We start from the raw sequence: 14,463 nt of genomic DNA, 5'->3' as shown, positions 1-14,463 counted from the left end.
TGAATTCTGTTTCATCACACGTTTGGAAACTGAACTGATACATTTTCCTATAGAGTATAGGCTTGTTTTCATTTCTACTTATTCAGAAGTTGAATTTTGGAAGTAGCAAAGCTTATGCAGGCGGGTTCCCCTTGCAGCATGCCAGTATGAGGATCCCTGTGGAATGGTTGACCAGTAAAAGTGGCAAAAAACTATTAAAAGACACTCATCTAAAATTTCTGAAAATGTCCCTGCAGCCCACATTTATTTTGCTTTATGCTTTATGGAGAGACAAGATGGAAAACCCATCTCAGACCTACTTAATCAGAATCTTCCCTGACCCCAGATGCCCAGGTGAATTGTGTCCACATTACAGTTTGAAAGCTAAGTTGTTGATGCCCCTTCTAAATTTGCTCTATTCTTTCTTTTCCTTATTGTCTTTTCTTTCCCCTATTATACCAGGTAATTTTTTTTTCTCATTTCCCTTTTCTATGGAACCACATAAGCGACGGAGCTTGCAGCCTCTGCTAGCTGTTCAATTAAATGAAGATTCTGACCATCTCCTGATGCACTTGCTAATGGGGATAAATTTTTGAGAGTATTGACTGTTGGTGGTATTAAGATCCATTTAGAAAGAAGGGAGAACTAGGATTAAGCTGATTGAAGAAGGGATAGAAAAGTAAGGAGCTAATACTTATTAGAATTTGGCCATTTTTATATTAACCATTTTTTACTGTAGGGCCAGACTGATTATTAGTACTTCTCCCCACATTTTGTGGATTCCAATAGATCACTAGCAAAAAACAAAAACAAAAACAAAACAAAAAACTTAACTCAAAGTAACTGTGTACATATAAAAGTACTATTAAGTTATCTTTAAGAGCATAATTTAAAAAAACTGCTGAGAGGGAGTGCCTCGCTGTAATTGGTAGAACATGTGACTCTTGATCTCAGGGTTGTGAGTTCAAGCCCCACATTGGGTGTACAGATTTTTTAAAAATTTGAAAAAAAATACTGAGATCAAATTGACATATAAAAAGTTTATTAGTTTCAGTCATTCAACATAATGATTTAATATTTTTGTATATTCTAAAGTCACAATAAATCTAGTTAAGTCTATCACAACACATAATTACACATTTTTTCCTGTGCTGAGGATTTTTAAGATCTACTTTTTAGCAATTTTCAAATATAAAATATAGCATTTTAACTGTAATCACCATGCTGTGTATTATATCTCCATGACTTTAATTTTATTTTTGATTAGGAAAAATGTTCACAGTATCGTCAGTACTATATGTAATTGAGGGAGATATGTTCAGTCTCTCTTGGTCCTTTTCTTTGGAAATCCTCATCTTGGTTTATAGTATCTTAAGAAAACATGGTAGAATCTTGTCTCTAATGAAAGGAGTCTATAAGAAATTTAAATTAAGTACACTAAGCTAACTAGATTAAAAGAATTCTGCATTTTATTGAAGATGAATAAACTTAAGCTGTGAAACTTTAAGTATCTAACAACAGCACAGTGGCAGAGATGTGATCTGAGTAACTGCTGAGTGATTCCAATGACCACGGGATTAGTCACTCTACTATAATGCTTCTCTTGCGTCTCTATGAAAAAAAAAAAGAAAGAAAGAAAGAAAGAACGAAAGAAAGGAAGGAAGCAAAGAGAGGATACACCCCTACTAGTATATTCAATCTATGATGACCAAATAAATAGATAAATAAATATTCTTTTTCATTTGATTTATAGACCAATGGGTAAAATGCATGAACATGTACACTTGTTAGTGGCAAACAAGCATTGAATGCTTACATATTAGCATAAGCACATTTAACCTTAAGAATATAGAAAATAACAGTACTAAGTCAAACTGGAGGAACTATTCTGTAAATTAAGGAGTCTAAAAATCCATGAAGAATATGTAATGTAGTGTGTTAGAGCCAAGCCCTTTTTCTGCTGTAGAAGATACAGAAGATAAATATCAATGTGATAAGACACATCTGAATATATTCAAACTATGAAAATTCTTAATCGAATTCTACAGAATACAGATGAACACATTTAATTTATTTAAACCTGTCTACTGTAGCCCATGTAGCATTAACTCCAAACTTGTTCTCCTTCACTAAGCCAGCCAATGTTTTGGATAACAATTCAAATAGAAATATATTTCTGTCCATGCTGTGGTTACCAACCAGTGTTGAGTCCTTGGCTCTGAACCTGTTCTTTGCTGACAAATACTATTTTGTCCCTTACAGTGGTACTGTTTTAATCTATTGTTCAACATGCACACTTCATCACTGAATAGGGATGAGATTTGCCTTCCTGCGTGGGTTTTATAGCAACCTACTTCATTTATGCATTATTAGAAATACCACTCCCACATTTAATGTAAATTTTGACTTCAGAAATTTAGGCCTTCAATTTTAGAAATTTGCCAATTAATCTACACATTCCAGTTTCTAACTATAGCTTTAAGTTAGTCAAGATGACTTAAGTACCTATTCTTAGACCCGCATGTTATTAATATTAAGAAGATGGCTACGAAATGTTTCCATGGTTGATATTTTAATGCTGAAATATCCACTTAGTAATTGCTTAAAATATGTATATATTTTTAATAATTGTATGTTCTTTTGAATGTGTGGTTTAGTGTGTGTGTGTGTGTGTGTGTGTTATTATTTTTATTATGTCCTTACGGTAAGTGATCAAACAGAGCTTGATGTCTTTAGCAGGGAAGAAAAATTTAGCAAATTCCTGAATCAAAATTTTATTTATACTGTTAATAAGGAAAGAATGAGCATTCTAATTAAGAGAAAGTGTATATCAAAGTATTGACTGAGGCTGGGGTTCTGCTGTGGAAATGGAAAATAGTAAAAGCTCAAATTAATCATTAATAATCTGTATTTGTATTAATGAAAGAAGAATAATTTATATAAGAAAATGATCAGCTTGGACATGAAAAGTAAGAAAATGTGATTCACTGAATTTAAGAATAGTTCCTTTATTCTATAAAGGCTGATCACTTTCTGATCTTTATCTTTAAGGTAAATATATTTACACCACTCTACATTTGCTTTTGGTAGAAGAACGTGTATTTACATGGAGTACACAGTTTTATGACACATTTATTGATAAGTTTAGAGACCAGTTATTAAGCCAGACATTTATTTGGGTGTAAGTAATTTTCACTTAATAAGACTTAATATTTTATTTTTCCCTCATTGCCTTTGCCAGGCATTTCCTCTCCTGTGGAATACCCAGCCTTTCAACTCACCCAAGGCTACTCCTTTGTAACTCATTACTTAATTCTCTTTCTTGAGTGATGTCTTTCTAAGCCATGTCAGTCCATACATCTATCATTCCTTTGGATGTCTCTAGAATTTAATATCCAGTGCACTGTTATTTCCCTTTGTGTCTGTGTTGTCATCCATAACCCAAAGAGACTGGGAGTTGTTACAGAGTGTGTTATGTCTTGAAGCTTTTTTTTTTAAATAAAATTTCATTGTCTAGGATGCTTATTTTCATTTGTCACCCTTGGATTAACCATTCCTACTCTTCTGTTCATATTCCTTTTAGATGCCTCCACTCTTTTGATTATCTTAATCCATCCGTACTCATTTATTTTTCTTCTCTAACTTCATAGCATTTTACTTGCATTTATTGCAGAGAAATTTTTGTGTTCCTATTGTAAGTTTACATGTCTGCCTTTATATTTTATCTTTGATTTACTTTACAGTCATTCCACATTTACTGAAGATTTTCTATGATTCTGGCGCATCACCCTTTTCCAGGGGGTTTTTCCAGAGGGTTTAGCAAATCATAAATAGTTAGTAGAATATATAATATGTAATGAATAAATGGACAAATGAATGAAAAATCTTTTATTTGGCACACTCATAATATTTACTGATATTGGCCGTGTTCAGTAAGAATGGAAATGGAAAAAAATTATTTTTTCTTAAATTATTAATAATTTTTATAGGAGACTTAAGTACAACTTTAATTTGAGGCAGCCATTTATCTGGCTGAAGTATAAACTTACAAAGAATAGAATTGACTATCAAGTAGCTAGGTTCACTTACTTGCTTGATTACTTATAATATTAAGTCTTAACTTTCCTAGTCTATAAAATGAGGCATTTAGATCAGTTGAAAGCAATTGCCTATTGTAAGCCTAGAGTTTTCTAACACTAAGGCTAATTGTATTTCTGCTTTAGTGGACCATGGAAGTTGAATGCATCCAATATAAAATGTGTGACTTCAGTATATTTTGATGTAGAGTTCAAAAATAGTGTTTCTTCCTGAAAAATTCAGAGGTGGCAGGATTGTATCATGATAAGGACTTTGAAGTGAACTCAGACAGACTGAGTTCATGTCTAAGTTCTGCCATTTCTTAGCTATGTAAACTTGGGCAAAAATAGGTAAATCTTTCTGAGTATAAGTTTTTTCATCTCTATACTGGGGAAAATAATTAATAAATTTACTTAACTGTCAGTGTGATAAAGTGTAAACTATTTAGCACATGGTTAATTTAACATAACCTGGCACATGATTAGCAGTTAAAGAGTATCAGCTATTAATATGATCATATTAATACTAGAAATAATCATATATTAAGAAAACATTTCACTGGAAATAGCTGACTCTTTTTATCATTTGATCCTTTTAGTCCCTGAATAGTAGTCCAAATTTTAAAATTTCACTTGAAAAGGTTGGATTTTCATTTTTTGTTGTGTATTTCATTAGAGATTTTCAAGTCTTCCAGGACTAGAGTTTGCTGCATAAAGTCAGCTAAATAAGTAACCTTGAGCAATATTTAAAAGTTATTAGGATTCATTCACTAAATTCTGTAAATTGGATATCATTTACTTAAAAAAACTCAGCGTTGTCACCTTTGTATTATATTCATATATATTCATATGTGTTATATGTATTATATATGTGTATTATATATATATGTATTATATTCATTATATTCAACTTGATATATTAGGCTTTTATAGATAGAAACACCAAAGTTTAAGAAAACCCATCTGAACAGATATGAACATATGGATGATTAAGTTCTATTATATAACCTAATGGTTACTTGATCATATCCTAATAATGTATTTAATCTTCTTTTATTCTCAGAATATTTGAGAAACAAATACATGATAATACTAATAAAATCATACTATCCAAGAAGGAAGAACTTATGGTCATTTAACCAGGGAGTTGCTTGTCTTGACTAGCTCATGGCAGTAGTAACTTCTTTCCTCCTACGAAGACCTTCTGACAGTTTTTGCTAAACAGCATTTTAGAAACTCTTTGAAACATTTGGTTAGTGGCCTTTAAGATGTGGAGCCTGATATAGGGTACACTAGGAATGTTCTCTGAAAAGTTGTCAACTGGCTTGAGGTTATTTCTTTTTCAGAGAAGTAATAATTTTAAAACAATTGTCATGCTTTCAACTATATCCAAAGCCCTTTGCTAGACAGTTAGAAGAAAAAGATAGTGAAAGTTTAGTCCCAGTCTTCAAAGAATTTATCATCCAATATGAGAATGTATTGTCAGTACTTCCTGGTTCTATCAGTATGCAGAGCATCATACCTAATCCAGGTGAGTATGGGTGCTGAGATAGTAGAAAGGAGACGACATTCAGAAAAGTTTGCCATATATTCACATTCTGAGTTCTTCTTAATGGAATTTGTTGCAATATGTAAATTTGGAAGCTTTCTGATACAGAACAACCCTGAAACAAACCAGTCTCTCAAATGGCTCTGAATGGGTTCGGTAAATACATTTTTTTCCATGAGATTTGCACTTTATATGTAAGTCAGCACCAGCAGAAGAGTAGATGAAATGGTGTTACATGGTTCAGGCTCATAGGCCCCCATGTTTCATAAATGTCTCTAATATAGCTCAATAACATTAGATACGCTGTGACAGAATCCAGAACCCCATATCTGTCTGCCCGGAAAAAGTAATTTTCCTTTTATGAAGAAGCAGTCTGTTTTTGGGAAATCATATAATTACTTGGAGAATAAAGAATCTTTGAAATAAAGGCACAGGCACTCTTCCTTTTCTCTGACCTTGCCTCTTAGTGATTACAGTTACCCAGTTGGCCAGCCAGAGTGCTTCTTTCATTGCCATATTTATTTTCTAATCATTTGACATGACAAAAAATTGTCATTAGTATTAGAATACTAAGACAGGATAATGGTTTGCCACTTTGAAAGGAAATGTCTCTAGAGCTTTGCCTGTGGGAGATCAGAGTCCTGTCAAAACATTCTATTCTGTAGGATTAATCTCTTAAATATGTTAGAATACTTCCATTTATAGAACTCTCTTGTGACTTATAAGCAGTGATATTCAGGTACTGACAAATGGATTGATAAAATCTTTCTGTGGCTTAATGATAGAAATAGAGTAAGAAAAGCTCTGTCTGTGTTTTTTCTTTTTTTCATGAATTTTATAGACATGCATTAGGTTTAAGGGGGCCAGCCATTTCTCTCTTAGATTTCCCTTGCACCTTATGTTTCTGGGCGAATTTTAAAAATATTAGGTAGTGATACTGTTTTTTGAAATATGAATATTTTTACAAGTATTAGATGAGATTATGTTTATCATGTCTTGTGCAGTAGATCTGGAGATATATATTGTTATCTAATATTTGAAAATCACTCTACCCGATACTATGGAAGATGGCATACCTCATAATTCCATGTAGCATCCAGAAATTTCCCAGATACTTCTTGGTAACCAACTTTTGTTGCAATAAACATAAATAGTGACACTTTTCTCAAAGATACTTCTTATAAATATGCTAACACAAAATTATATAGAGTTTTTTTTTTCATTCAAGATGGTTGTTTGGGCAAAGATACTGGCTAACCTTCCTGGTAAGCTTATTAAAATTGTAGGTCATGAAAAAAATGATATTAGTAACAAGAGCAGGAGGACAATGATTTATCAAACCCTGTTCGATAAAAACATGGAGGGGGTTTTTGCTTTCACTCATCATGGCTTAATTGGTAAAGGAATAGTTCCCCACTGAAAATAACTAAAAATTTTGAAAAATAAATATGACATAGCTTTATTTTGGTATTGAGCAAATGACAAAGAAAGAAAACATAAGAAAGGTAATCACAGTTATTACCCTGGCTTTCTGCCCGGAGATAATTCCAGAAGCCTGCCATAGAAGGCGAAAAAGGAAGCCAACAAAATAGTTATGCCAAGTTTGGGAGGTTGAGATCAAAGTTCAGCAAGTCTAGGACATTGGAAGATTACTGGACAGGAGGCGGCTATGAAAAGTAAGAGCTTCAGAAATTTGCATGGAGTCCATTGGAATCTGTTGCTAAGTGGCACATGCATAGATTGAGACTCTGTAGGACAAAGCAAAGTACTGTCAGAATTTTAGCAAATGAAATTACTTCAGAACACACATATCCTAACTTTCCAAATTCTGAAACATATGTGACATCCATACGCCATATATGATTTGGTAACAAACCCTTAGGATTAACCCTCAAGGACTGTGCAGGTAGTAAGATCATGCAATTTCTGCAGGAGACTACTATGTCCTGTGCCTGTGCTTTTGTTATGTTAAATTTGAGGAGAAGAGTTAAAGCATTTACATGGAACAGCTTATGATAATGTCTTGCCTGTTGCACCAGGGTCCTCAATGGCAAAGACAAATTCTCCTCTTTCACTTCCTCCAATGCCTCTGCTCCCTCTTGTAGAGCTGATTCACATTTGGGTTTAGGCCCCACCAGGCATCCCCGGACTAGAGTCCATATAACTAAAGTTCCCGGCGGCAATGGTTTATTTTTATCCCTCTTCTTAAAATCCTCACCTAACTGGTCCCATTGGGGCATATTTAGTAAGCCTTCATCTAGGAACCATGGAGCCGCCTTTTCCACTGTATTCAAAAAGGCCCGAGCAGTTTTTGCTTTTAGTGGAGTTCCATTGGCTTTCAGCAGGACTTCTAAAGACCCTTCCAATCGCACTTTAGATACTTCAGATCCCATTATGAACACACAGACAACAGACGCGGACGTTAAAGAATCGCCGCTAAATTCTGTCTCTAAGGCTGCCCCCCTTCTTATTGCAGACGTGTACAAATTAATCCCGGCTCTAAGGCCGCCCCGCTTCTTATTGCGGACTCGCTAAATCCCAGCTCTAAGGCCACCCCGCTTCTTATTGCGGACTTGTACAAATTAATCCCGGCTCTAAGGCCACCCCGTTTCTTATTGCGGACTCGCTAAATCCCGGCTCTAAGGCCGCCCCGCTTCTTATTGCGGACTCGCTAAATCCCAGCTCTAAGGCCACCCCGCTTCTTATTGTGGACTTGTACAAATTAATCCCGGCTCTAGGGCCGCCCCGATTCTTATTGCGGACTTGTACAAGTTAATCCCGGCTCTAAGGCCGCCCCGCTTCTTATTGTGGACTCGCTAAATCCCAGCTCTAAGGCCACCCCGCTTCTTATTGCGGACTTGTACAAGTTAATCCCGGCTCTAAGGCCACCCCGCTTCTTATTGCGGACTCGCTAAATCCCAGCTCTAAGACCACCCCGCTTCTTATTGCGGACTTGTACAAGTTAATCCCGGCTCTAAGGCCACCCCGCTTCTTATTGCAGACTCGCTAAATCCCGGCTCTAAGGCCGCCCCGCTTCTTATTGCGGACTTGTACAAGTTAATCCCGGCTCTAAGGCCACCCCGCTTCTTATTGCAGATTTGTACAAGCTAATCCCGGCTCTTAGGCCGCCCCGCTTCTTATTGCGGACTTGTACAAGTTAATCCCGGCTCTAAGGCCGCCCCGCTTCTTATTGCGGACTTGTACAAGTTAATCCCGGCTCTAAGGCCCCCCCGCTTATTGCGGACTCTCTAAATCCCGGCTCTAAGGCCGCCCCGCTTCTTATTGCGGACTTGTACAAGTTAATCCCGGCTCTAAGACTGCCCCGCTTCTTATTGCGGACTCGTTAAATCCCGGCTCGAAGGCCGCCCCGCTTCTTATTGCGGACTTGTACAAATTAATCCTAGCTCTAAGGCCGCCCCGCTTTTTATTGCGGACTTGTACAAGATTCCCACCACTTTGGTCGTGGTCCCTTCCCCGCTTACCTGCGGTTTCAATAAGAAAATCCTGGCTCTATGGCCGCCCTGCTTCTTGTTGCGGTCTTGTACAAGTTTCCTACCACCTTTGTCGTGGTTTTACCCCGCTTACCTGCGGACTTCTCCCTTGCAAGGTTTTTCTATTTTTACTCCCCGCTTTACTGCGGAATTCCCACTTTTGAACGTGGCCTTTACTCCCCGCTTTACTGCGGAATTCCCCCTTTTGAACGTGGCCTTTACTCCCCGCTTTACCGCGGAATTCCCACTTTTGAACGTGGCTAATGTCCCCGCTTACCTGCGGACCTTTACTCCCCGCTTTCCTGCGGATTACCTTGCAAGATTCCTTTATTTAGTTCCCGGGTGCCAGCGCCGTTTATCGCCCTCGGCGCACAAGGACGACAAGAACCCTGGTTCGGATGCATCTTCTCTCTCTTCTCTTCTTTATTTCCGCAAGTCTGCACACTTATATACGCTCACATGACCAATCAGCGAGCAGGGTACAGGAGGGAGCGAATCAGGCTGTGCACCTAAACGAACAACTTCGCTAGCAACCAATGCTGTTTACTTCCTCTTTGGGCGTTCCGCTTAGTCTCACGAGGCAATCCTAACCTTGCAACTAGCCAGGCGCCATCTTTTAATGGCGGAGGCCACCCTAGCCAGGGGCCTGCCTCCGACACAAATGTGTGGATCTTTACAAAATATCAGTTTCTCCTGATTTTATGTATTATTCTATTGTTTTTTTTTTCTATTATTTTCTTTTACTTTTTTTTTAGTTTCTTATTTTGCTTATTTCTGCTTTAATCTTTATTATTCCCTTCTACTAATTTTAGGTGTTGTTTATTCTTCTTTTTCTATTCTTCAGGTATAAGGTTAGGTTGTTTATTTGAGATTTTTCTTTATTTTTCAGTATGCCTGTATTGCTATAAACTTTCCTCTTAGAACAGATTTTGCTGCATCCCAATGATTTGGGAACATCGCATTTTAATTTTAATTTGTCTCTGTGTTGTTTTGATTTCTTCGTTGACCCCTTCAGTGTTGAGTAACATATTATTTAACTGCCACGTATTTATGTTCTCTCCAGATTTTTTCCTGTGATTTATTTCTAATTTCACAGCACTGTGGTCAGAAAAGATGCATGGTATTACATTAATCTTTTTGAATTTGTTGAGTCATTTTTGTAGCCCAACATATGATCTATTGTGAAGAGTGTTCCTGTGCACTTGAAAAGAATGTGTTAGGTTGGAATATTCTGAATATATCTGTTAAATCTTTTAAATATATCTGTTAAATCTAGTCCAATGTGTCATTCATTCAAAGATACTATTTTCTTATTGATTTCTGTTTGAATGACCTATCCATTGATATAGGTAAGTGTTGAAGTCCTCTACTATTACTTTATTACTATCAGTTACTTTATGTTTTTTATTAGCTACTTAATGTTTTAGATGTTCCCATATTGGATGCTAAAATATTTATGATTTTTATATTTTCTTATTAAATTGTTCCCTTTATGATTACATAGGATCTTTCTTTGTCTTTTGTTATAGTCTTTCTTTTAGTCTATTCTAACTGATAGAAGAACTGGTCCTCTGGCTTTCTTTTCACTTTCATTTGTATAGTAAATGTATTTCCATCCCTTCACTTGTAATCTTCACGTGTCTTTAAGTCTGAAATGAATCTCTTCTAGGTAATTCTCTTGTGTGTATGTGTGTGTGTGTGCATGTACACACACACACACACATACACACACATGGGTTTTGTTTTTTCATTCATTCTATCACCCTGTGTCTTTAGATTGGATATTTTAGTTAATTTACATTCAAAGTAATTACTGATAGGCATGTATTTATTGCCATTTGTTACTTGTTTTAAGGTTCTTTTTTTAGTTCCTCTCTGCTCCTTTCTTACTTCACTCTACTGTCATGGTTTGCTGGCTTCCTTTTGATGTAATAGTTGGATTTCTTTCTCTTTATTTTCTGCATATCTATTACTGGTTTTAGATTCGTAGTACCCCTAGGGTTATATATAACATCTTATCCATATGGCAGTCTATATTAAATGGATAGTTGCTTAAGTTTTAACCTATTATAAAAGCACTAAATTTTTACTCCTCTACCCCTCCTTGTTTTAAATATATGGTGTCATACTTTACATCCTTTTATTTAGTGAATCCCTTGACTGATCTTTATAGATATATTTAATTTTACTACTTTTTGTGATTTCTACTCTCTTACTCCTGTTTTTGTCTTTCCTTTTCGCTTACAGAATCCTGTTTAACATTTCTTGTGAGGCTGGCTTAGTGATGCTGAATTCCTTTAACTTTGTTTGGGAAACTGTTTAACTCTTCCTTCTATTGAGGATGATGGCTTTGATGAATATAGTGATAGAGTGATCTTGGTTGCCTGTTCCCTGGCCCCCCACCCCCCATTTTGAGTATATCACGCCACTCCCTTCTGGCCTATAAAGTTTCTACTGAAAAAATGAGCTGACAATCTTACGTAACTGTTTTCTTCTGTTGTCTTTAAAGTTCTCTCTTTGTCACTATTTTTTTTTTTTACCATTAATTATTACATGTCTTGTTTGAACTTCCTTTGTTTGATTTTGTTGGGGTCTCCTTGTGCCTCATGGATCTGAATTTATTTCCTTCCCTAGATTCAGGAAGTTTTCAGCTATTATTTTTTCAAATAAATTTTCTGCCCCCTTTTTCTCTTTCCTCCTTCTGGGATCCCTATAATGCACACGTTTGTTATGCTTGATGGTGTTGCTGAGTTGCCCTAATTGATTTTCATTTTTTATCATTCACTTTTCTCTCTCCTGTTCAGCTTGATTACTTTCCATTACTCTGTCCTGCAGGTTGCTGATACATTCTTCTGCTTCCTCTAGTCTGCGATTTATTCCATGTAGTGTATCTTTAATACCAGTTATTGAGTTCTTCATCTCTGATTGGTTCTTTTTAAAAATGTTTTCTATCTCTTGTTGAGTGTCTCCCTGAAGTCCTTCGCTCTTTTTCAAGTCCAGTGAGTATCTTTATGGCCAATGTTTTAAATTATATATTAAGCATATTACATGTTTTTGTTTCACTTAGGCTTCTTGCTGTGATTCATCTTCCTTGTTCAGGCTCCCCAGTCATGGGGTGCTTAGTATGGTCTTTTCCTCTCCCCTCTCAAGGCCCATAGCTCCCTTCCTCCTGAGGATAGCCCCTCTGGTCTATTTTACTCCTGACCACATCTCTGCCCCTCCCACTCTTTTTGATGTTGCCTCTTCTCTCCATGGAGTTGTGGAGAGTTCTGTCAGTTTTGGGTCATTTTTTTGGTTTACTTACACTGATGTGCTTGTTATCTAGGTATATCCATGGGTTGAGAGGAGCCTGAAACTTTTTACTCAGTCATCTTTCCCAGAAGTCCTTAGTATAACTTTTAAATAAACCCACACCAAGGTACAGCACCATGAAATTTCAGGGAATTAAAGAAAATTCTTTCAAGGAAAGTTACAATTTTACCTCACAAAGTAAGTCAAACAACTTGAAATCTGGCTGCCTTTTGGAATTTTATTAGAAATTTGATGATAAAAGAATGTAAAGGAGACCAATGTTGAAAGGAATCCTTTTCAACTTAAACAATGTTACCTTATAATATCTTTAATTATAATACTATTAGAAATGCAACTCTGAAAGCATACCAATAACACATTTTTTTCTCAGGAAGTTTCTTAAGGATATTTTCCAGGAAAATGAAACAGCAATCAGAAATAGGATATAATTATATAAGAAATACTGGAACTCTACTCTGAGGATAATGAAAAGAAATTGGCCTAGATTTAAATAATAGTCAGCAAGTATGCTTCAAGAACAATGTCTTCTAAGAGTGCAATGAATTCCAAACATGCAGAATGGCTAGTAATAGACCTAAACTGAAAAGAATCAAAATATTCATCAATAAATCAATGGATAAATGAATCATCAATAAATGAATGGGTAACTGTGATATGTCCATACATTGTAATGCAAGTTACCAATAGAAAGTAAATTAACTGTTGTTATTTGCAACGACATGGGTGAGTCTCAAAATTATGCTTAGCAAAAGAAGCAGACCAAAATAAAAAGTGCTAGTTTTAAATATTTCATAAAATTTTCAAAAATGCAAAATAATTCATAGGGAAAGAGTCAGTTAGTTGTTTCTTCAGGACAGGAGCATTGTCAGGGATGCATTACAATGTGGCATGAGGAACCTTTTGGAAGGTGATGGATGTGTTTTTTATCTTTATTGTGGTGAAAGTTTCACAAATTTATATATGTCAAAGCAGAACCAATTGTGTACTTTTAACAAGCGAAATTGAACATATTTCAATTATGGCTGAATGAAATTATAAAACACAAAATCCTATTTGAGTTAAGGATTGCATTTGGCTAACTTCTCTCCTTTGATATGTCCCATGTTACCAAAACCTAGTTAATTGTTCAGTAAAATAACAAGTTAAAAGTTGTATTGTCCATTAAAAAAAGTGAAGTCGAACAGACTGTTCTCCATTCTGCAGGTAGAGAATATATATTTTGTAAATTATTTTAAAATAATTTTTACACTTTTACTTGTATACATAGGCTCCCCACCCTTTTCAACCTCCATTACTTAATTGATCTTTGTAAACTGGCATTGAAACATTACAACAATGTTTGGTTGCACCAATTTTATAAACTTTCTGAGACAAAGCCAAGGTTAGTATCTCAAGTTTCTTGCTGCCTGCTTTACCAGCGTTTGATGGGAGGATCTTTTATATACATTTATAATAGATGAAAAATAAACCAGATTGCAAATCCTTTTTTTTTTTTAAAGTTTAAACCATATACCAAGTCCTTGGTCCAAATTGTGTAGGATGAGTTAAGGTTAAATTGTATTCTATTAACCTGTATGAGTGTATGCTACTAACCAGTATGAGGAAAAAATCTGTAGTATAATAAGCACACTGTAAATGTATAGACTGTTCATCTCTTATAACCATTTAATAGGATAAATTTTTATCTCTTGGTACGATATTATTTTTGTTTTTAATCTTTAAATAAAACTCACTCTTTGGCTTGAATTTGAGGTTAGGTTTTTAATAATAAATCATAGACACTAAATGTACACAAATATTTTATGTCCCTTAATGTTTCAGTTATTTATTGCTCCATAAAAAATGACCCCAAATTTCCAGGTATAAACAATAATAATCATTTGTTTTACTCAGAGATTTGCTTCTTGGTCAAGGTTCATTGGAAACAAATCATGTTTGTTTCAAAAAGTGTCACCTAGGGCAGCTCAGCTGCAAACTGGGATCACAGGAAGACTGGCTGGCTTATATTTTTGTCCTTGATGTTGGTAGTCAGCTGGGATCTCAGCTGGAGCTGTCT

The sequence above is a fragment of the Mustela erminea genome, chromosome 12 (assembly GCF_009829155.1).
Source record: "Mustela erminea isolate mMusErm1 chromosome 12, mMusErm1.Pri, whole genome shotgun sequence".
In the NCBI taxonomy this organism is placed as follows: Eukaryota; Metazoa; Chordata; class Mammalia; order Carnivora; family Mustelidae; genus Mustela; species Mustela erminea.
The sequence above is the reverse complement of the archived record's forward strand: the minus strand, read 5'-3'. Positions refer to the sequence as shown.